Here is a 21200-nt window from a genome sequence, read left to right on the forward strand (position 1 = left end):
AGACCCAGCCAAAAGTTTTTGTTGGGTAAAGCCTCTGAGGACAGATTTAATCAAAATAAACCAAATCAAAATAAACAGAAATGTCAAAAACAAACATGCATAGGCATCCTCTGTGAATTGATGATGACAAGATTATTAATGATGACAACCACTCCCTCTAGGCTTTAGAAAATGTTTTCCTGAGAACAACTTTTGAGATTATTGAAGGAGAATAATGCATGGGTAATTGATGAACATTAACAAGGTAGTGGAATCGACCCACTTTCACTATTTCGGAGTTCTCTGAGTTCCGGATCTCTGTTAGGCGTTTTATTCTTGCTTTCCTAACTAGATCGTGGGTTCTGCGGAGGTGTATTTTATGCTTCTTCGGTGTCTTCTTTGCAGGCAGCCCAGTGCTCAGCACACCGCAAGTATTCAGCAAATGGCTATTGAGTGAATTTATTGGTTCATCTAGCAATTTGACACTAAAGAATGTTCTATTAAATATCCTTGAGAACTTTGAAAGAAAAAAAAAAAGATTGTGTTGCCACATTCCTCTGGCAGGTTTCGCTGCCTTGGGATTATGGAAATGGCCAACCAGATCTCATTTATAAGATGGGGAATTTGAATGGCAATAAATACTATCAGCAAATGCTTCATTTTAATAAACCTGTATGTTAACATGTGGCCTGGCAGAGCTGGTGCTTTGGACAAAGGATTAGTTTTGTTTTTGTTTTGTTTTTTCTTAATAATGGAGTACCTTTATTAGCCTTTTAGGGATTGTATAGAGCTGTTAGTTCTTTTAAGTGGATTCTTCAAGTATGGTAAGCTTATGACGTCTCTATCCATAGTGCCCAGCTGGGCAGGGGAATTCACCTGAGAAGAAAAGAGGGTAACTTCTTGAAGAAAGTTTGTGGGTCCTCTAGGTTTGTGGAAGCATGCTCCCCTGATTCCATTCCAATGTTAAATGGAATCGTTTGGGGTATTATTCTTTAATATTAGTTCTTTTTTGATACTTTCCTCATCTAGCTGAGCAGTCCAGTCACAGTTGAACACATGGTAGCTTGGGTTACTGTATTTGTTTTTTGTCCCTCACATTTTTACTGGCACAGGAAACTCCAGATGGGGAATCTCCTCCCTGACAATACAAAATGGCACCTGTTTGTTATTTATGTTCCTAGAGAATTGCTTGAACATTGAGGGGGTTAAGTACATGACCTAATTACCCAGCCAGTTTGTCAGAATCTGGGTCTTCCTGATTCTGAAGCTCCATATCTGCTCTACCCATTTTTCTTAACCTGGAATTTGTGAATTTGTTTTTGTTTTTATTTATTTAACATTTTGATAACCATGTACAGATCACAGGATTTGTATATAAATTTGGATAGAAATTATTTTCCAATATAATTGGTTTTGCTTTATAAATCCCATGTATTTATGCATATAAAAGCATTTTGATTAGAACGGGTCTATAGGCATCACCAGACTGCCAAGGGGTCCATAACACAAAATAGGTTAAGATCCCTGGCACTATAGAAGCTGCTTCTCAGTTTCTGTTTTGTGTTGAATCCAATGAACCTATGGTTTCCTTGGGGGAGGGAACACCTGATCGTATTCCAAAGTAGAGGCAGATGTTTGCCATTATTTTTCCGGCTTAAAGGTGGTGATGCTGAGGCTATAGGGTTGAAGGTGCTTCTCTGGTCATTGGTAAAGCTGGGGGGGGGGAGTGAGAACAGGGATAGGGACTGCAGAAATGTGGATTGTCTCGAGAAATTCAATCCAGCAGACACGTGGCCTTATACTTTTTATATTTGCCTCTCAGATTTCTGAAATGCTTATAGTTTCAAAAACTATCCAACTCTACCAGAGCAGATGAACAACCGTTCTGCAGTTATCCTCCTAGAGAGTCGCCTGGTGCTCAGAAAGTTTGGGACTTGTGCAATGTGTTTCAGAAATGGGAAATAGACCCAGGTCTTTCCAACTCCAATGTACATACCGTGTGATAGCCACAACTCCCTCTCAATGGGGATGTTACAGTGAGGAAGGCAGTGGATGATGCTTAGAAGCCCATAGGCACTATGGTTAGGAGGGTCTCTGCCTTATGAATTTCCTTTATGCGTAAGAGTGAGGATAATTTTGAATAGGAAATGTTCGTGTAAAAAGAAAAGAAAATGTCTTTAAATGAAAATCTACTCTCACTTCCTAATAATTTTCTGTATTCTAAGTTACATTATATTAGGAAGACTGGAGAAAGCAAGGTTCATTTTTTTTTACCTTTTCCTCTTTCATGGATAGGCAAACTAGAAATAAAGAAAGAAAATAGCATTTTCTGTGGAAGATTTCTGGAAGAACATGCACAAGACCATAAGGTGTGGGTGTTGCCATCTACATCAGAAAAGGGAGATCCCACATTTATGGGCTTGTGGATCCCTCTTCATGGCAATAGTGCATCGCATAAAGTGATCACATTATTTGACTTTACATATTTCTATTTCAATGGAACCAATGACCACATTTTACATAATTATAACTTCAGGTAGTGTCAGCTTGAATACAGGTGAACACTTCATGGGTTTCATAGTTCTCACTAATCAGGACCCAGCTTTTTGAATAGAGGTTTCAGCATACAGCTAAGAAAAAAATTCTCCATAAATTCCAGTTTCCAATAATAAAAATCCAGTTACTTTTAATGTCTGGAAGGAAGCTAGGTGGCACATTGGATAGAGTGCTAGACTTAGAAGTCTAGCAGGAAGTCCTGAGATCAAATCTAACCTCAGACAATTATAAGCTATGTGATTTTGAATGAGTTTCTTAACCTCTCTTGGCCTCAGTTTCCTCATCTGTAAAATGGAAGTGGTAATAATAGCACTTACTTGCCCTAATTATTGTGAGGATAAAATAAGATCATATTTCTCCTCCACTTAAGGAGAGACGTTTCCTTGGACACTTTCTCATCTACTACCCAGCTGCACTTATTTTAGATTTCTTGACTTCTCTGTGATGCTTAAGTTCCAGGTCCTCCCCCACCCCTTTTCAGCTTGTGTGTGTGTGTCTTCCTCCATCAGACAGTAAGCCCCTTGACAGCAGAGACTGTACTTTTTCATATTTGTATCCTGAGAGCTTGGCATAATGCCTAGAATATAGTAGGTGTTTAATAAATGTTTACTGATTGTGTCTGAAAGTACTTTGCAAACCTTAAGGTGCTACATAAATGCTAGCTATTATCATCATGGTGATGATGATGTTCCTAACGTGTTTCATGACATTTGCAATCCACTATCTATTGCTACTTTTTTCTTGTGAGTTTTGAATTGAACTTTGTCCTGTGAGGTCCTGGCTTCAAAGTATACTTCTAATAATGTGAATTATGAGTAAATTGTGACCACATGATCCATTTTAATGACTGGCGTGAGAACCAGGAGACCTGATAGAAGAAATAATCTCAGAAATACTTGGTGAAATATTTCCAGCTTTCATAACCCAATGTTGGTTATTGGGTTCCAGGAGAAGATAACACAAATCTTAAGACAAACCAGCTGTTGTTTTTCAAACAACATCGTATTTTCTTTCAGAAATGGGAAAGAAAGTTTAATACGATAAAGGGTAAGTTGGGTTCCTTTTAAAAGCAGCTGTCGGCCACAGTTTGCTTGCTATTTTTGAATTCATTAGAGTAATGTCATAAATTAAAGACTTTGGAATGACATTTAGAAACGTCATTTGACTGCAAGCTCTGCTCTGTGGTGTTAAAATCCTGTTTGCAGATGTTCATTTTCTGAATTCAGATAAAATAAAACCATAAATTTATCCATGTAAATTCCAAACTTTTTTTTTCTTTGCTAACATTACAGTCACCGGGAAGAGAATTGTAGGGATGCCTTAATCTTTACTGTGTCGGCAAAGTCTTTGTCTTAACAGCCTTGGGGAAGGACCTCTTCCTCTCTGTACTCAGTTTCTCCTTCTGTGTAATTCATTCTTTTCACATAGCAGTTATCCCTTAGGAACTTGCAGTGTCCTGCAGATTTATTTGGTATTTAATTCCACCTCTGCATTTTCCATAGTGGAGGCAGATGTTTGCCATCATTTCTGCAGCTTAAAGGTGGTGATGCTGAGGCTAACCAAGTGAAAATGTTTTCTGGTCATTCGTTAGTAAAGCTGGAACTTGGAAAAACCAAAACAGAACCTTGGGTTATCTTGAGTCTGTATACCCAGAGGAGACCTAGTCCAGGTGTCTACTTGGCTTTATTCTTCTCATGTTTGTCATTTGTGCTTCTGATATCTTTATAGTTATTTTTGTAAATTTCAAAAACTTGCTCAGACAGCTCAGGTATTTATTACCCTGGTTTAATGGGTGAGAATATGGAAGCACAGAAAGAAGTAAGTCTAGGAGTGGGTTATGCTACCATTCAGGTCATGCCATGGCATTCTTCTGTACCTCTGGGGTTTATGTCTATCTGTCAGTCTGTCTGTCTGTCTAGCTAGCTAGCTAGCTGTGATAGATATGTTAGGTACATGTACATACTTAGATAAATGAAACACATAGCATGTATAATGAAACATATGTATATTAACATATAACAAAGACTAGACTTGTATCCAATCTGATTCAGTGGGAATTTATTAAATAGCACCGAGTAAGTGGATGTCACAGTCTTAGGTATTGGGCATATGAAGGCAAAAGAGCAAACCAAATATGTTTGAGGACCTTATGTTCTTCTGGGGCTAGAGACAAAATATGTAAATAAGCATTTGTGATCATAATTATTTGAGGAAAGGGAGAGAGAGACAGAGAGAGAAGGGGAGGAGAGAGAAAAGAAAAGGAGAGGAAGGAAGAGGAGGGAAGGGGAGGCAGAGAGGAGAGAGAGAGGGAGGGAGGGAGAGAGAAGGGGGGAGAGGAAGAGGGGGGAGAGGGAGGGGGAGAAGGAGAGAGGGGGGGAGAGAGAGAGAGAGACAGAGAGAGAGTACATTAGCAACTAGAGTGGTCAGGGAAGGCTTCCAGATGAAGGCAGTTCAGTATATTTTTCTATAGAATGCTTCACAAATTTTCTTTTCTTAATTCATAAATAATAATAATAATAATAACCAAAAAGGAATAGGTAGAAAACCAGGGTTATAATAGAAATATCTCTCCAAACTCACTACGGCTATCCAGTGTCTCCTTTTAAATCCTGGCTATGTTAGTTACTAGGCATGTGACTTTGACCAAAGTCTTTTACTAACCCCATCAGTAAAAGAGGGGTAATACTATGTGGACTAACATAATTCATGTTAGTAAACAGCTAGGTGGCCCAGGGTATTGAATGCTGAACTTGGTGTTATGGATACCCAAGTTCAAATCCTGCTGTAGATACTTATTAACTGTGTCACCCGGGGCAACTCACTTACCCTGTGTCTGCCTCAGTTTCCTCATCTCTAAAGTGAGGACAATAGTACCTACCTCCCAGGGTTATTGTTGTGAGGTTAAATAAGATAATATTCATAAAGCACTTTTCAAACCTTAAGACTGTATAAATGCTAGCTATTATTATCATAGACTGTGAGGAATAAATAACTAGCATTTTCAGAATACTTTACATATGTTCTCCCATTTGATCCTCTCACAAGCCCTATTGTGGTAGGTGCTATTACCACTTCTATTTTACAGATGAGGAAACTGAGGCTGAGAGAGGTTAATCTACCTGTCCCAGGTCACTGTAGCTAGTAAGTGTCTAAAGTAGGATCTAAACTAATCTTTTTGAATCCACATCCAGGACCCCATTGACTGGGCCACCTAACTACCTCCTTGATGCCACCCAAATCTCATTCAGTGTGTATCCACTGTCAATTATGCCATTGAGGAATATGAGAATACAGCAAAGCCTCAGTGATGCAGACTTACCTAGTCTAGAGAAAGAGACAGAGACATAGAAAAAGAAGTAGAGATAGAAAGGAGGGGAGACAGAAAAAAAGAGAGAGGGAGAGACAGAGACAGACAGACAGACAGACAGACACTGTCTGGAATCCCTTCTCTGTCACTTACTTCCTATATGACCTTGGGAAAGGTTTGACTTTTAAGGTCCCTTTCAACCCTCTAAATCTATGATCCTAGGCCATTTTCAGTGTCCTCATTCTCTTCAGAAGTACATATATATGTATGTATACAACTACAGATTACCTGAAAACATAAAAGTCCTACATTGGGCAACACTATAAACCAGGCTCCTGATACCTGAAAACAACGAAAAGGAACTTTTTAGAAAGTATTTAAAATTCATACTTTTCCATGGAAATAATAATAAACCTGGTATATATTTAGTGCTTGCAAGTTTGCAAAGGGTTTTTTTTTACATTCATGATCTTAATTCCCATTTTACAGATGACTAAACTGAGCTTCAGAGTGTTTAGGCTCATGGTCATAGAGCTAGTGTCAGCAGGATTTGAACCTAGGTCTTCCTGATTCCAAGTATGACACTTTTTCCCTGAGTTGTACTCTGATATTTTTGTAGAGGCCTTCCCTTCCCCTCCCTCTCTTTACAATATATGTAACTTTCAAGAAGAATAAAGTCATTAGGAGAAGGTGAAATAACCCCCGATGCTTGAGGGATCTTGACATGACTTTGGTGCTGTGAGGTAGAAGAAGGAGCGTGAGGAGGACAAAGAAATTAGCTCATAGCTTGAATGATAACCATCATGGCTGTTCATATTGTTTGATTATTACAACAAACACTCTGCTTTTTTGCCTTTTTTGTATCTTCAACACTTAGTATTATGCTTGGCACATAGTAAGTACTTTTATAACTGACTTCTGAGAATTGTCAGCAACAATTTACATTTTTGTTTACCCGTTTGTAATGAATGATCCTTCCAACCACAGAACTAGATATTAAAAACTGGACCTTGCTAGGGAGGGGGAGAGGTGGAAATGGGGTAGCTTTAGTAATATCCTTGGGGGAAAAAATAGCTGGGGATACTTGGTACATCTTCCTAAGGGGAGGCATGACTCTAGTCCTTAATCCAAAAGAATAAACTCACCATAAATTCCTAATTGCCTTTGAGAAGGAAAAACAGACACATTTAATTTACTATACCACTCCCCCCACCCTTGAGACTTATTTGCATTGTCTAGTGATTAGGCAGGCGACAGTCAGGCTTGCTGGGCTCTGTTCCTTTCTCTGCCAGGCCAGGGATCTCACCCTCACTAGTGAATCTGGGGAATGGATTGCCTTCTTGTCTCCCTTGGGTCCCATGAGACTCATTCTGTCTGTGAATTATGAAAGAACCTTGAGACATTTGGATAGAAGTCAGTATGTTTGTCATAGTCTAGCTACTATTATGTATGGAGAGTAATCGAGAAGCTGAAAATATTTTGACTTCCCTTAAAGTTATTATAACATATATGTTATATAAAAGAATAGATATATTTCATTTGTATTTTTTTCCTTCCAGTAGTTCCAAGTCCTCTACAGAGTTTGACAATGTCATCATTTCCCTGGAAAGTAGCAGTTCTTTCTCACTGATATCCTTAGGGGTTAAGCTAGCTTTGCTGCACCAACTTAATAATAACCTATTCATTCCACCAGATTCCTCACCTCTAGTCCTGTCGCCCAGAATGACTCCAGAAATACTGGCAAAGAACCACACTGCTGCCAGGAAGTTTTGAAAATTGGAGAGTGATGCAGAAACATTTGTAGACTGATGGATGGGCTGCTTGGCAGGATGTGTTGGGATCCATTTAAGCAACCTACCTAGAGTTACTGCAAACTCAGGTATCAGCTATAAGGCTTTCTGTATTGGAGGTAGAGAGAAGTGAAGTTGAACTGATAGGTCTCAGATACAGACAAGATCAGACCCATACCATCCTCCTCTGGCTTCAAATAGGGAAGGAAGAAAGGAAGAAAGGAAGGAAGGAAGGAAGGAAGGAAGGAAGGAAGGAAGGAAGGAAGGAAGGAAGGAAGGAAGGAAGGAAGGAAGGAAGGAAGGAAGGAACGGAGGGAGGGAAAAAGAAAAGGAAAGAAAGGAAAGAGAGAGAGGGGGGAAGGGAGGAAAAGGAAGGGAGGGAGAAAGAGAAGGAAGAAAGGAGGGAGGGAAGAAGGAAGAAAAGAAAGAAAAAAAGGAAGGAAGAACATTTTTCCAAAGCTTATTCTTTGGAAAGCACTGTGTTGAATGCTAGCAACAGAGGTAGTAAAGTAATTATATCTTGCCCTCTGAGAACTTATATTCTAACAAGGAGAGAAAACACATATGAGAGGAATTTGTCTACCAGGTAAATGGAAGGTCCCAAGATCCTAAAGGTCATGGAATAAGGTCATGTAGCCAAGCCTGGTGGTCCTTAAGGTAAAGTTGCAGCAAAGATAATAAGGCTCAGGGATCACATTTTATATGTTTTATTCACCATGCCATCTACAATAGTACCCATTATATTGTTGGTAACTAAGGTGAACTTAATCAAATTCCCAAGATATCTTAATTCAGAAATAGGAACTAAAATGTTGCCAAGTTTCTATAGCTGAGACTGTGAATAGCAAATACACAGACAGTAATGAGCATCCACTGGATTGCCAAGTTGATGGGTAAACGTCCATGAAAATTAAAAATTCACCTTCGCTCTCAGCCCTCTCTTGTAAATACTTGTTGATTGATTCAGTTGACTAAGAATGTATACCCTGTGCCAAGTAATGTTGGGCTCAGCAGCTCGATTCCATAGCAATCACCTCTTGGTTTATCCAGTATTAGAAACAATTTACCTTATGCTGAGAACCTGTTTTCCAAATACGGTATTTGTGTATCTTAAGAAGCTAAACAACATGTTCCCTTACTGCATACAGGTTCCTGCTACAGAACCTCTTTTCTCACACTGAGCCCTGAATCAAAGGGTGGATCCAACTTTGTACCATTTTTTTTTAGGCAAAGCGCCACAGTTTGGAGTTGGGTTTCCCTTATTTTTCTTCCCCAAAACCTTATGAATAATTGTGAGTAGTTTTTGCAATCACTATTTTCTTTTGATATCTGGACAAATATTTAATCTTTTTTTAGGAACTTTTCTGATACAGATTGGCAGTTCCTCCATAGCTTCTTAAGAGAATTGCATGGGGCATGACGGGGTTAAATTACTTGCCTAGGGTCCCATAGTTTTTACACATTTAATGTCTTTAATTTTAATATCTTCCTGATTGCAAGGGTGCCCTTCTTTCTTGGATACCATTTGGCCTCTTTAAAGAAATACTCAAGCACCTCATGGCCATTTGGTCATGTGATAGATCCTTCTCTTTTCTAAAATGGTATCCTTTAAAAGAATATGGCTATTTGTGCTACTCTTCAGAAACCCTAGGGATGAAATAAACAAAATTTTACCATCTCGGGTCTAGCAGGAAGGGACCTCAGAGTCTGTCTGCTCCAACTCCCTCATTTTTAGGTGGGGAAACTGAGACTTCCAGAGGTGTGAAGTGTCATGCCCAAGGTCACTAGTGTGATCGTCAGAAATAAGATTTGAACAAAGTTCCTTTTACTCCAGAATTGGTTCTTTTCCCTTTATATATAAATATATATTTCCCTTTATATATAAATCTTCACAATCACATCTGATTTTAAAGGAGCAGAACAGATGAAAAGCTTAAAAGAAAAAGTGAATGGAAACTTTATCCATGTGGAGGAGTGGTTCTGGCAGAAACCAGAGGATGCCACCGGAGGATGAAGGGAGGACCAGATAGATAGATACTAATGTAGCCACTGTTGTTTCTGTTGCTTTTGTTTACAAAGTCAGTGCAGAATGTAGTTAAAATTATTTATTAGCAAAGACAAGAAAGAATGATTTCTGGCAACACTTACTTTCAGAATTTCTGCTGGTCGTCTCTAAGAAAAAGCAAAAACATAACTTCTTTTGGAAATTAATATGATTCCTCCTCACCTTGAAAAGGTGGCCAAAAAATGTCACATCCCCATATTTTGTAAATTCTTGCTTCAGTTTTGGGGTCATTTTTATTTTTGGCCAAAGGAATCAAGTTAAAGTTGCATGATTTGCAAAGTTGTATGGAATGGAAAGTGACCATTCCAGAAATGGAGGCAGCTAGGTTTAGAGTGCTGCCGCCTGCAATCAGGAAGATTTAAAATCTAGCTTCAGACACTTTCTGACTGTGTGACCCTAGAAGCAAGCATCTTAGCACTCTCAAGCCTCACTTTTCCCCTGATAAAAATGGGGATAATAATGGCACCTTCCTTCCAGGGTTTTTGTAAGGATAAAATGGGACATAGCACCCAGCCGTCACAGCTGGCCTGGCTCAAGCAGCTTGTTCTTTAGGGCTAGTTCTACCAAGAGACTACAAGAGTCTACAGCTGTTGGATCTCTGACAGGCCTTCCACCCTTTCAAAAGATTAAGAGGCACTAACCTGGGCTGTTCCGTAACTGATCATCTGTTCCCCGAGGTCAAGAACAAATAAGGACACCAGAGAAAACATCAGTGCCATGCATGTATTTATGACCACATGGTAACAAGGTAGAAGGAAAGACCAGAGGGCCCCCCCCAGCTGGAGACTCCCTAAAAGTTCTTGCACCCAGAAAAGAGAGTTTTATCTGTATGTTGCATAATTTAAATATATAAATAAATTTATACATATATATATATATATATATATATATATATATATATATATACATACACACTCAGTTCCAGGTCACTGAGCATACTCTAAATTGGGAAGGACCCCTTTCATCATGTTTTAGAAGAGGCAGGTTCACCAGACTCCATGTGGATTGGCAGCTGGTAGATACCTCTTATGCTGTAAGGACTGGGCCCCCTTTGGCCAGCCAGTTCCATTTCACTTATGCCTCAATTTCCTCATCTGTAAAATGAAGACAGTAGTACTTCTGCTAGTACCAGGGTGGTCCTGTGTGAAGTAATCATAGAAACTCTGAGTTAATAGTGACTTCTGCCACCATCCAGTCAAATTCATATCTACAGCATACTAACAAGCAATCTTCCAGCCATTGACTGAGTGTAGGGGAAGCCACTGCTTCTGAAGGCGATGCATTCCACTTTGCAGTCATTCTCATTGTTGGGAATGGTTTCCTTACATCATGCCTAGATTTACCACAAGTCTATACTTTCTTCTCTTGTGACTTCCATGGATTGCTCCTGGTTCTTTCCTCTGGGACCAACCAGGACAAACTTTACACCCTTTTCCCTTCCAATACTTGGACAACTATCATGGCACTCCCTGAACCTTCTCTTCTTCAGGCAAAACATCCTCCATCCATCCACATGCAATGTGCCAAGAAAATGTGATCTATTCTGTGGGAAAAGTTCCACAATTAAGATTATAGTCAAAGACTTGATAATTCTGCTTTACTTGATTGTTTGGGGAAGAGCTTAATTTCCTGGCAATTTCTGGTAGAAAGTGCTAGGGGTTCGCATTTTCTATTAGCTTGTATATGTGAGAAGATGATTTTAGTCGACCTTGCCTTTATTAATCTGATGGTATGTGAAGGAACAACCATTCTCTCAAAAAGCATTTGTTCATGGGGCGGCCAGGTAGTACAGCGAGTAAGAGCACCGGCTCCACTGTTGGGATGACTTGTGGATTGAATCCGGGCTCAGACACTTAGCACCCACCCAGAAACACCTAGCCATGTAACCTTGAGCAAGTTACTTAACCCCAATTGCTTAGGGGCAGCCAGGTGGCTCAGCGAGTAAGAGCATCGGCTCCAGTGTCGGGATGACCTGGATCAAATCTGGGCTCAGATACTCAGCACCACACCCAGAAATAACTGGCCGTGTAACCTTGAGCAAGTTACTTAACCCCGATTGCTTAAAAAAAAAGCATTTGCTCAGTGGAAATATTTCTAGTTCATAGGGCTTTTCCTGTTTTTCTCCCCAACAGCTAACTTACAGAAGTTTACTCTGAGTAAATCTGCACTGAAATCCAGATTCTTACCACTTGAAAATTAGGTGGCATCAAAATGGTTGGAGAAAAGGGCCTGTAACTATTTGAGAGGCTCCAGAACCCTGGCCTGTCGTGTTCAGATTTAAATATTTTTCTTTCTGGGACTCTTATTATAAACATCTTTTAAAAAATACAAAACATATCACATCGGTTTTTCAGAGCAGACAAACACAGCAGGGACAGATTCTTCTACTAACTAAGGAATCGGTCAGTTTCTGAGCAAGGGCCAAAAGCTGACCTTTTCTCATCTTGCTCAATGTCAGCTTCCTATTTTTATTTCTTAGGTTCTACCCCCTTAGTACTTTTAGTTTCCTAAGACGAGCAGTCTTCAAAGTGAGGTCTGCAATCCCCTTTCAAGGGGTTTGTGAGTTCAGTTTCCAATACAGTAACTATTACTAGCTGCAACTCATGTAAATCAAAGCTCTTTATGGGGGAGGAGGGTCTTCAATAATTTTTAAGAGTGTAAAGGGGTCCCAAGGGTAAAAAGTTTGAGAAATGCTGCCTTAGAAGCTCAGCTCAAATATCACCTCCTGTAAGGCCTTCCCTAATTCCTTCTTCTGTCTCCTTTCCTCTCTGAATTACTTAGCATATATTTTCATCTTTTTACCTGTGTATATGTTATTTGCCCCATTCTTAGTTTGTGAGCCACATAAAAGCTGGTGGGGTGGGCTGGACTTAGTTTGTCTGTGTCCATGTAAAATGTAAGCACTGTGAGGGCACGAGGTCTTATGGCTTTGTCTTTGGAACTCTGGTCCTTAGCACAATACTTGGGACATATTAGTGGCTTAATATATGTTTGGTGGATTGTATTGGATTAGGACATTTGTGTATCTAGCGCAATGGCAAATTGTACCCTTTACCATCTCTGAATATCACTGATCATTTGACCTAAAAAGAGAATGTATTTATTTATTCGTTATTTTAGCCATTCAGTTGTTTTTGTTGCTTGTTTGCTGCTGTTGTTTTATTCCCCCCATCTACCCATCAGTGAAATGAAGGGGTTGAACTCTGGATCATCTCCCAGTTTGGGGCCAGGTCAAGGATTTTATGATTATCATGAGGAAAAGAAACTACCAAGCTCTTCCTGTAAATAGGGCTGGTCTTTCTGTTCTCCATTCTCACTCATTTCACCTTTCTGTCAAACAGGCAGCCTTGGCCTGTTGTCCTTTTGAAGTTACATAAGCATCAACAATTTTGGCTTTCTCTCTTGAATTTGGTTTTCCTTCCCTCCCCTTGGATGAGAATCCCATTTCTAGATTCAAACATCCTCTTTTCTGACATGGAAAATTAAATAATCTGCTGTTTAGCTAAAGCTAAAACAGGTGGAGACTGATTTCTCTGTGATGACATTTATTTCTAGCTTCTTTCTTAGGCAGTCTCACTCCAGGTATGGGAATTCTTCAAGCTACCAGTCTTGCAGTGACTTCGTAGACAAGTCCCAAATAATTGCCTGAGTCATGTAGAAACCCAAGTGACTTTTTCCAAGGTCATAAAATTTTCAAGTGTGAAAGGCAGAATTTTAAGCCAGATCTCCCCTGACTCCAAACCTTATATTTTGCATTGGTTTTCTCCTCTATGCCTCTTCCTCTTCACATCTACGTCTTAAAATCCATAGCTTAGGAGAGGACTTTGCTAACTCTTCCAGTTTTTAGTGCATCTCCCTCCCAACCAAAAAATTATTTCATGTTTATTTCATGTTTACTTATTTGATTGCATATTGTTTCTTCCCAGTAGAATGTAAGCTTCATGAGGGCAGGGACCTTTTTTTGTTTTGTTTTTTATTCCAAGGAATCAGCCTAGTGTCTGATTTCTAGTGGATCTTAATAAATGCTTGTGGAATTCAATTGAATAAAATCCCTCCCCCCTTTCTGCTGCCTTTCCTCAAATATGTCCTTGTTCCCTTTCCTCATCCACAAGCTTTAATAAAATACATGCCTGGGAAAAGAATGAAGTAGAATGAAATAAGGAAAAAGTCTGTTATTTCTAAGGTATTGGGTCAGTATGTTATTTGTTGGACTTTTGACTGGAAGATTGGAGTCTCAAGTGAATTAGTTATAGGTGACCGCAAATGAGTGAAAATCTATATCATTAGCCCTCTTGTTCCATGGCAGATTGAGCATATATTATTTTGGAAAATGGTTTGCATTTCCTTTAATGGGTTTTTTGGGGCCGTAAAGCTTGCATATGCTCTGTTGGCCTTGTGATTTTTAACAGTATCAAGAATGCCATGTACTTTGTTTTGGTTATATGAAATATCTTGGTTAAGAGTGGCATGATAAGAAAAGCAAGGAGTTTAATATGCTGGGCTCTTGTCTTATTTGGACTTGAAACCATGTCATCAGCACAATGATGAGCGGTGAGCCAGGTAGAAAAAGGAGTAGGATTAGAGCCAGGCCATCCTCTCCCCCACCCCCAACCCCCATTTAGGTTCATCCGATGCCTGAAACACATTTTTTCAAACATTTTCACCAGAGCCCAGAAACCATCTTGCCAAACACTTTTCCCCCTCTTCATTCTTAAACCCCTGTGTATTAAAAAGGAAATGAAATCCATATGTTTCTGATTCATTTACATGGAGCTCATCAAAATGTAGTTTTGTAAGAACTATTTGGTGTCCAAGAAGCCTTTGGAACCTTTTTATGAGCTTTTTTAAACCTTTTCTTTATTTCTTTTTTTTCCCTTCGAAGCAGGAAGTCGTGACTTGCCAAGAGTAAATAAAATCAGGCTGTATGCTGCATTCTGGCTTGGTCCCCCAAACCCATGAGACTGCAGGGGGCTTTCAGAATCACCAATTGATTTTTTAAAGGTATTTTCTGACCTTTTTTTATCGAGCTGTGGAATTAGGCCCTTAATCCCATTAAAACTCCAAATAACAATGATTTTGGTCTCACTAACTGGATTTCCTAGAAACAACCTAACTCCACACAGTTACTCTTCCAATTGGGCATCATTCATCCAGTCCTGTGAGTGCCAAGAAGACTTGGGAGAACAGCTGACTCCAGAAATGCTGCAAAATTTGGTACTAAGTGGTTCACATATTTGTTATCTTAAAGGACAATTACGGCTAATCCATGGTCTAGGCTAAGCTCTTTTTCTCTCCCTTCCTTTCATAATCCTCCTGGGTGACCCTGGGCAAAGATCTAACCTCTCTGTGCCTCAGTTTCCTTATCTGTGAAGTGGAAGGAAGGAAGGGAGGAAGGAAGGAAGGAAAGAAGGAAGGAAGGAAGGAAGGAAGGAAGGAAGGAAGGAAGGAAGGAAGGAAGGAAGGAAGGAAGGAAGGAAGGAAGAAAAGAAAGAAGGAAGGAAGGAAATAACCATTATTAAGAACTTACTATATGTGAGGTACTCCACAGTGACTCCCCAGAAGATACCCAGATTTTAACAGAGAAAAGCACTCCCCAAGAGGGAGCTGAAAAGGGGAGAAAGTAGAGAAGAAGCTCCAGGATGAGGCAGGAGTAAACAAGGTCTGGTTTTGAAGTCTAGAAAGTCAGGGCCAGGAGGAGAACGAATTGGGAACAACAGCCACCATGATACTAATAGTGTCCACTCCACAGGTTAGTTGTGAGTACCCAATGAGTTCACACACGTGGAGTGCTTTGCAAACCTTAAAATACCGTATAATTCTTATCATAATCATAATCATCATATAACAAAAGCAGTTTTCATAAGTGCAATAAAAATATGGAATGTATTGCAAGGCATCCCAACAACCCTGTGAGACCGATATTATTATCCCCATTTTATAAATGAGGAAATTGAGGCTGAGAGAGTTTTAGTGACTTGCCCAGGATCACACATCTACCAAGTGTCTGAGGCAGGATTCGAAGTCACATCTTCCTGACTCCAAGTCCAACGGTCCACTGCACTATCCAGCTGCCTCTCTAATAGTGAGGGATTTGTTTAGTCATATCCTTCTCTTTGTGAGCCTTGCTGTTAGTTTTCTTGGCAAAGATACTGGAGTGGTTTGCCATTTCTCTCTCCAGCTCATTTTACAGATGAAGAAACTGAGGTAAACAGGACAAAGTGAATTGCTCAGAGTCACACAGCCAGTAAGTGTCTGAGACTGGATTTGAATTCAGGTCTTCCTGACTCCAGACCTGGTTGCCCTATCCACTTCCCCACCTTGCTGCCTCAGTACTGAGGGAAGTATCCCCTAATAGCCACAGATTGTGAACTTCACCTTGATGGAAGTGTAGTCGACACTCAGACTCTGGTCTAGTCCATAGGTGTTGGATTTGGGTCCGTCAGAGGAGCCTGATCTTCCCTAAAGAAGGAGAAGCGTTCACCTTGGAGGTTCAGATTGGCTGCAGTAGTAGAAGGCTCAGGAATGGCACTGGTCATCACCTCTAGTCTTCAGCTTACTTGGGGAGGGAGCATGTCAGATGTTTGTCTGTGGTGTCCTAAGATGATGAATTATGTGAATCCTATTAAAATATCATTTCAGTTACTACTTGCCTTGCTGTCTGCATGTTCCCACCTGTTGATGTTATTAGGAATGACTGATATGCATGTCAGTGGTCAGGATCTGGTGCTGTGTAACGTGTGTATTACAGATACACAAGCCCATTGCTGGACATGGGTATATTTGCTTCCCTAAGAAATGTGTGCATACATATTATTTATATATGTATATGTATGTATAAATATGTATACATACGTACATATATACACATATATACATATATACATACACTCACATAGTCATATAATTAAAATCATTTCTTCTTCGATTGACTGCATAAACCAATTCATCTTTGGGCTCTCCTCTTTCTCTTCCTTCAATACCTTTAGTATTGAAGTCAGAGCACTTGCTCTATTCTCAGTGGTTTTTTATACCTGATGAAAGAAAAGGAGATGCAGAACACTGATTTTTTTTCATGGGTTTTAAGGAACTAAACTTACAGCTTCTGTTCATAGGAAATGTTGACTCTTCCAGGGGTTGTAGAATGTTTTTCACAAATTAGAAAAGAATGACTTCTATGTCATCAAGTCTAGAAATCAAAACTAGAAGCAAAGAATGGCAGCATGCAAGAGAGAAAAGATTGGGCAAAGAGTCAAGGAAGCCTGAGTTCAAGTCCTGTCTCTGGGACGTGGATTGGCTTTGTGACCCTGTGCATGTTGGTTAACTTCTCAGTGCCCCAGAAGGCTTCCTGAGACTGTTGGGTGGAGGGAGTTTCTTTCATGGGACTTCCCTGTACCAGTCCTGGTAAAAGGAAGGAAAGGACAAGGGAGTGTAACATGATCACCACAGTCCTGATTACCAAGGTTCCCAAGGTGTAGGACATGACACGAATTGACCACGTTTGTGCTCACTCCCACATCCAAGGCTTGGAATTGGACAATGCTATGGAGCCAAGACAGATGTCCCAGGGAATGGTGGGACAGCTGACTGCCCCACGGGTTGTTGGTGTGGTGCTAAGAGATGATCCAGGAGGGAAAGATAGCTGGCTAGGTGGCGCTCATTGCTGGACATCCTGGCACAGAGAAGACCACCATCACCATGGACATGGCCCAGGCCCTAGGACCTGACATGCCTTTTACTGCCGTTGCTGGCAGTAAAATCTTCTCTTTGGATATGAGCAAGACAGGGATACCGACCCAGGCCTTCAGCAGGTATATTGGGGTCTGAATAAAAGAAGAGACAGAAATCATTGAAGGGGACAGAAGTGTTGGAGATCCAGACTGACCATCTTGCTACAGGTATTGGCTCCAAGGTGGGGAAGTTGACCCTGAAGACAACAGAGATGGAGACCATCCTGTGATCTGGGCATCAGGATGATTGAGTCCCTCACCAAGGAGATGGTCCAAGTAGGAGATGTCATCACCATCAGTTAGGCCATGGAGAAGATAGTAAAGTTGGCTTGCTCCTTTATGTATTTCCGGGACTATGATGCCATGGGCCCATATGGAGAACTTCAGAAGAGAAATGAGTCTCTTCATGAGATCAACATCATTAACTCATGCACACAGGGCTTCCTGGCACTCTTCTGAGGTGTCACAGGGAAGATCAAGTCGGAGGTGTGGGAGTAGATGAACGCCAAAATGGCCGAATGATGAGAGGAGGGCAAAACAGAGACCATCCCAGGGGTGCTGTTCATAGGTGAAGTCCACATACTTGACATCAAGAGCTTATTTTTAACTCAACTGGGCCCTAAAGAGTAACATGGCTCCCTTGTTGATCATGGCCACCAACCGCGGCATCCCCAGAATCCAGAGCCCCCATAGGATTCCCGTTGACCTCTGGCTCATTGTCTCTACCGGTCCTTATAGTGAGAAGGACATAAAGCAGATTCTCTGAATCCATTGTGAACAGGAAGATGTGAAGATGAGTGAGCATGCTTACATGATGGTGACCTGGAGACTTCTCTCTGCTAAGCCGTCCAGCTTATCACAGCCGCCAGCCTAGTCTCCTGGAAGCACAAGGGCGCCAAGGTGCAGATGGCTGACATTAAGTGGGTGTACCCTCTCTTCCTGAGGGAATCTCAGTCCATGCTGTACATGAGGGAGCAGTAGGATGCATTTCTCTTTAATGAGCTGAGAGGTGAGACCACGGACAACTCCTGAGTCTCTTCACAGATACACACAAGTTCACTCCTACTTCCTCTCCATTTTTTTCTTTTTCTTTTTCTACCTGATTTGTGACATTCTGACTTTTGATAAAGTTGTTCTGGGGGGAAAAAGGAAGGGAAGGAGAAAGAAGGTATGGGAAGGAAGGAAGGAAGGAAGGAAGGAAGGAAGGAAGGAAGGAAGGAAGGAAAAAGGGAGAGAGTGAGGGAGAGAGAGGAAGGAAGGAAGGAAAGGAAAGAAGGGAAGTAGGAAAGGAGAGAGAAAGGAAGGAGAGAACAGAGTGAAGGAAGGGAGTTAGGTAGAGGAAGCTCCCTCTACCTAACAGTCTCAGGAAGCCTTCTGGGGGCACTGAGAAGTTAACCAACATGCACAGGGTCACAAAGCCAATCCATGTCCCAGAGACGGGACTTGAGAGAAGGAAGGGAAAGAAAGAAGGAAGGAAGGTCAATTTCATGACAGAAATTTCATTATAATTTGGTTACTCTGATGCTTGGCCTACAGGCAGCATGAGTATTTGGTTGACTTTGTTAAAAACCAATTCTCAGAATGAATGCTTTTTATGCCGAAAAAATGGTTTCTCTGATCTCAAGTCATATGATGCTCATCCCACACCGAAACTCCCTCACTATGCTGTTTGCACAGGAAACAGGGAGAGCTAAGTGAGGCAGCCAGCCTGTACCTGAGTATCTCATGGTTCACACCACCCACCAAAACAACACCCAAGAAGATTCACAAGCTTAAGCATTGAAAGAAAATTCCTCTACAGCAAATTCATCTTAAGAGTCCTGGAATGTACTTGTATATTTATAAAATGACTATACAGATTAGGTTACCAATGAATATTTGTTGAATGTTTTTTTGCACATTGAAGGTGCAGAGCAGTTTATTAAATCCCTTATTAGAACTCTGTGAAACAGTAGATATCAGACTTTTCCAGTTCATAATGCCTTAAAGTCTTGCTTTAGAAGAATTCCTTGGCCTCTATTTGATGGCACAATTTCTTGAAGTTTTGAAGAAAAGAGAATAAAGAGGACCCAAGAGGAGACTGGTTGGTTAATCCATGTAGTAACCACACGTTTGGTTTTTGAGAACCTAAATCTCTGTGATCACATCTGAACCTCCTTATAAAAGATGTTGTGTTGTTGTGCTAACATCCATTTAAAGAAACACTATGTTAGAAAATTTACAGAATTTATGACTTAACAAGTAGACGAATGCATTGGGATGAATTCAGTCATCCAGGTGGGATTCCATTATACTCAATTTCAGAGATTCATTAATACATTAATGTGCTAAGGGCACAACTCACTCCAAATACATCAGTCCCTGGCCTGGCCAAAATCTTAATCAAAAAGAAGTCAATTTCCCTTTTAGCTGCAGAATGAAAATAAATTATTTTAAAAGGCAACCCCACCATTTTACTCATTTTCTTAATACCATGAAAACTAAACAATTCAATTCCTTCAATCATAAAAATCAATTCAATGAAATCTTAATTCTACAATACCAAAAGAACCCATTTTGTTTCCAGTCTTTTAAGATCACACATCAACTTGAATAATTAAAAATTTAGTCTCAGAATACTGAAGAGAGAAAAAAAAAATCATTCAGCCAAAATCCCTTCATGATTTTCTAAGATCAGTTGTTACTATTTCCCTTGAAACTTTACAAATTTGGCGGTTAGGTCTTAGTACAATTCGAGGAATTGAGAGGCTTAATTACTTTTCCTATTATTCCCAAATACAATAATAACAAGTTCTATTTGGTAAGATACCACCATTGCCTATGTCAATACAGATTGTATGTAGCTGTCCTTTAGTCTTCATAAATGTTGTTGCTGTTCAGTCATTTCAGTTGTGCCGGGCCCTTCTTGACCCCATTTGGGATTTTCTTGGTAAAGATACTACAGTGGTTTGTCATTTCTTTCTCTGGTGGATCCTTTTTGTCAGGCAATCAGTGGTTAAAATATGACTTGCCCAGGGTCACACAGCTAGGAATTGTCTGAGACTAGATTTGAACTCAGGTCTTCCTAACCCCAGACCCAGTACTCCATCTGCTGAACCATTGGCTACCTCTCCTCATAAATGTCCAAGAGGCCAAAAACCTGAAAAAAATACTTAATCCTTTTTTTCTTGATAGATTCTTGCCTTTCTTAGGTTTTATCAAAAGACTACCAAGCCAAAAGATCAGACAGCTCAAGAAGTAAATTAAGAATACAACAACAAGAAAAGACCCTCTCATTTCTGTAGAAGAGCCCATCCTTGCTCAGTTTGGGTTAAATAGGTCTCATCCTCCTCCTCTATGAATTTAATATTCCAATCTTGTCCATCCTTTTCCATTTCACAGTACAGTTGTTGCTGTATAAACTCCATTATGCCTCCAGGTTTTCTCAGGATGTCCACCATTCTATTCCTCCCTCCCTCTTTGGTCTCTGAGTTGCAGTGCCTGCTGACATGCTTGGTTGTTGAAATAGGATCCCCATAACGTCCCTCCACTCTGGACTTTGTTTGTCTTGGCACACCATTGGCTTAGATACTTTTAAACAGAAAGCTAGTTAGAGCCCTTGTGGCCTCTTTCTGGATGGCTTCTTCTCTCCCTCCTTGAAACAGCTCATGAGTAAAATCCTGATATTATCTGTTAAGGTATTTTCCATTTGTACAGGTGAAATATAACTCTGAAAAGTCGTGTTTGGAGTGTGCCAAAGCGTTTGCTTTGTGCAGAGAAGGAAACCACCATCCTTT

General features: G+C 40.3%; 1 protein-coding gene and 1 pseudogene across 1 annotated transcript in view; both read left to right on the forward strand.

Moving 5' to 3' along the window:
* Nucleotides 1-21200, forward strand: part of PDZRN3 (PDZ domain containing ring finger 3) — a 285242-nt gene that overhangs the window by 72449 nt on the left and 191593 nt on the right. The gene's annotated exons all lie outside the window — the stretch shown is intronic.
* On the forward strand, nucleotides 15145-19816 carry LOC138158118 (ruvB-like 2 pseudogene; annotated as a pseudogene).

Source organism: Petaurus breviceps, unplaced genomic scaffold (genome assembly GCF_028583685.1).
Source record: "Petaurus breviceps papuanus isolate PSGF00001 unplaced genomic scaffold, PetGlider_PUasm1.0 174, whole genome shotgun sequence".
Taxonomy (NCBI): domain Eukaryota; kingdom Metazoa; phylum Chordata; class Mammalia; order Diprotodontia; family Petauridae; genus Petaurus; species Petaurus breviceps.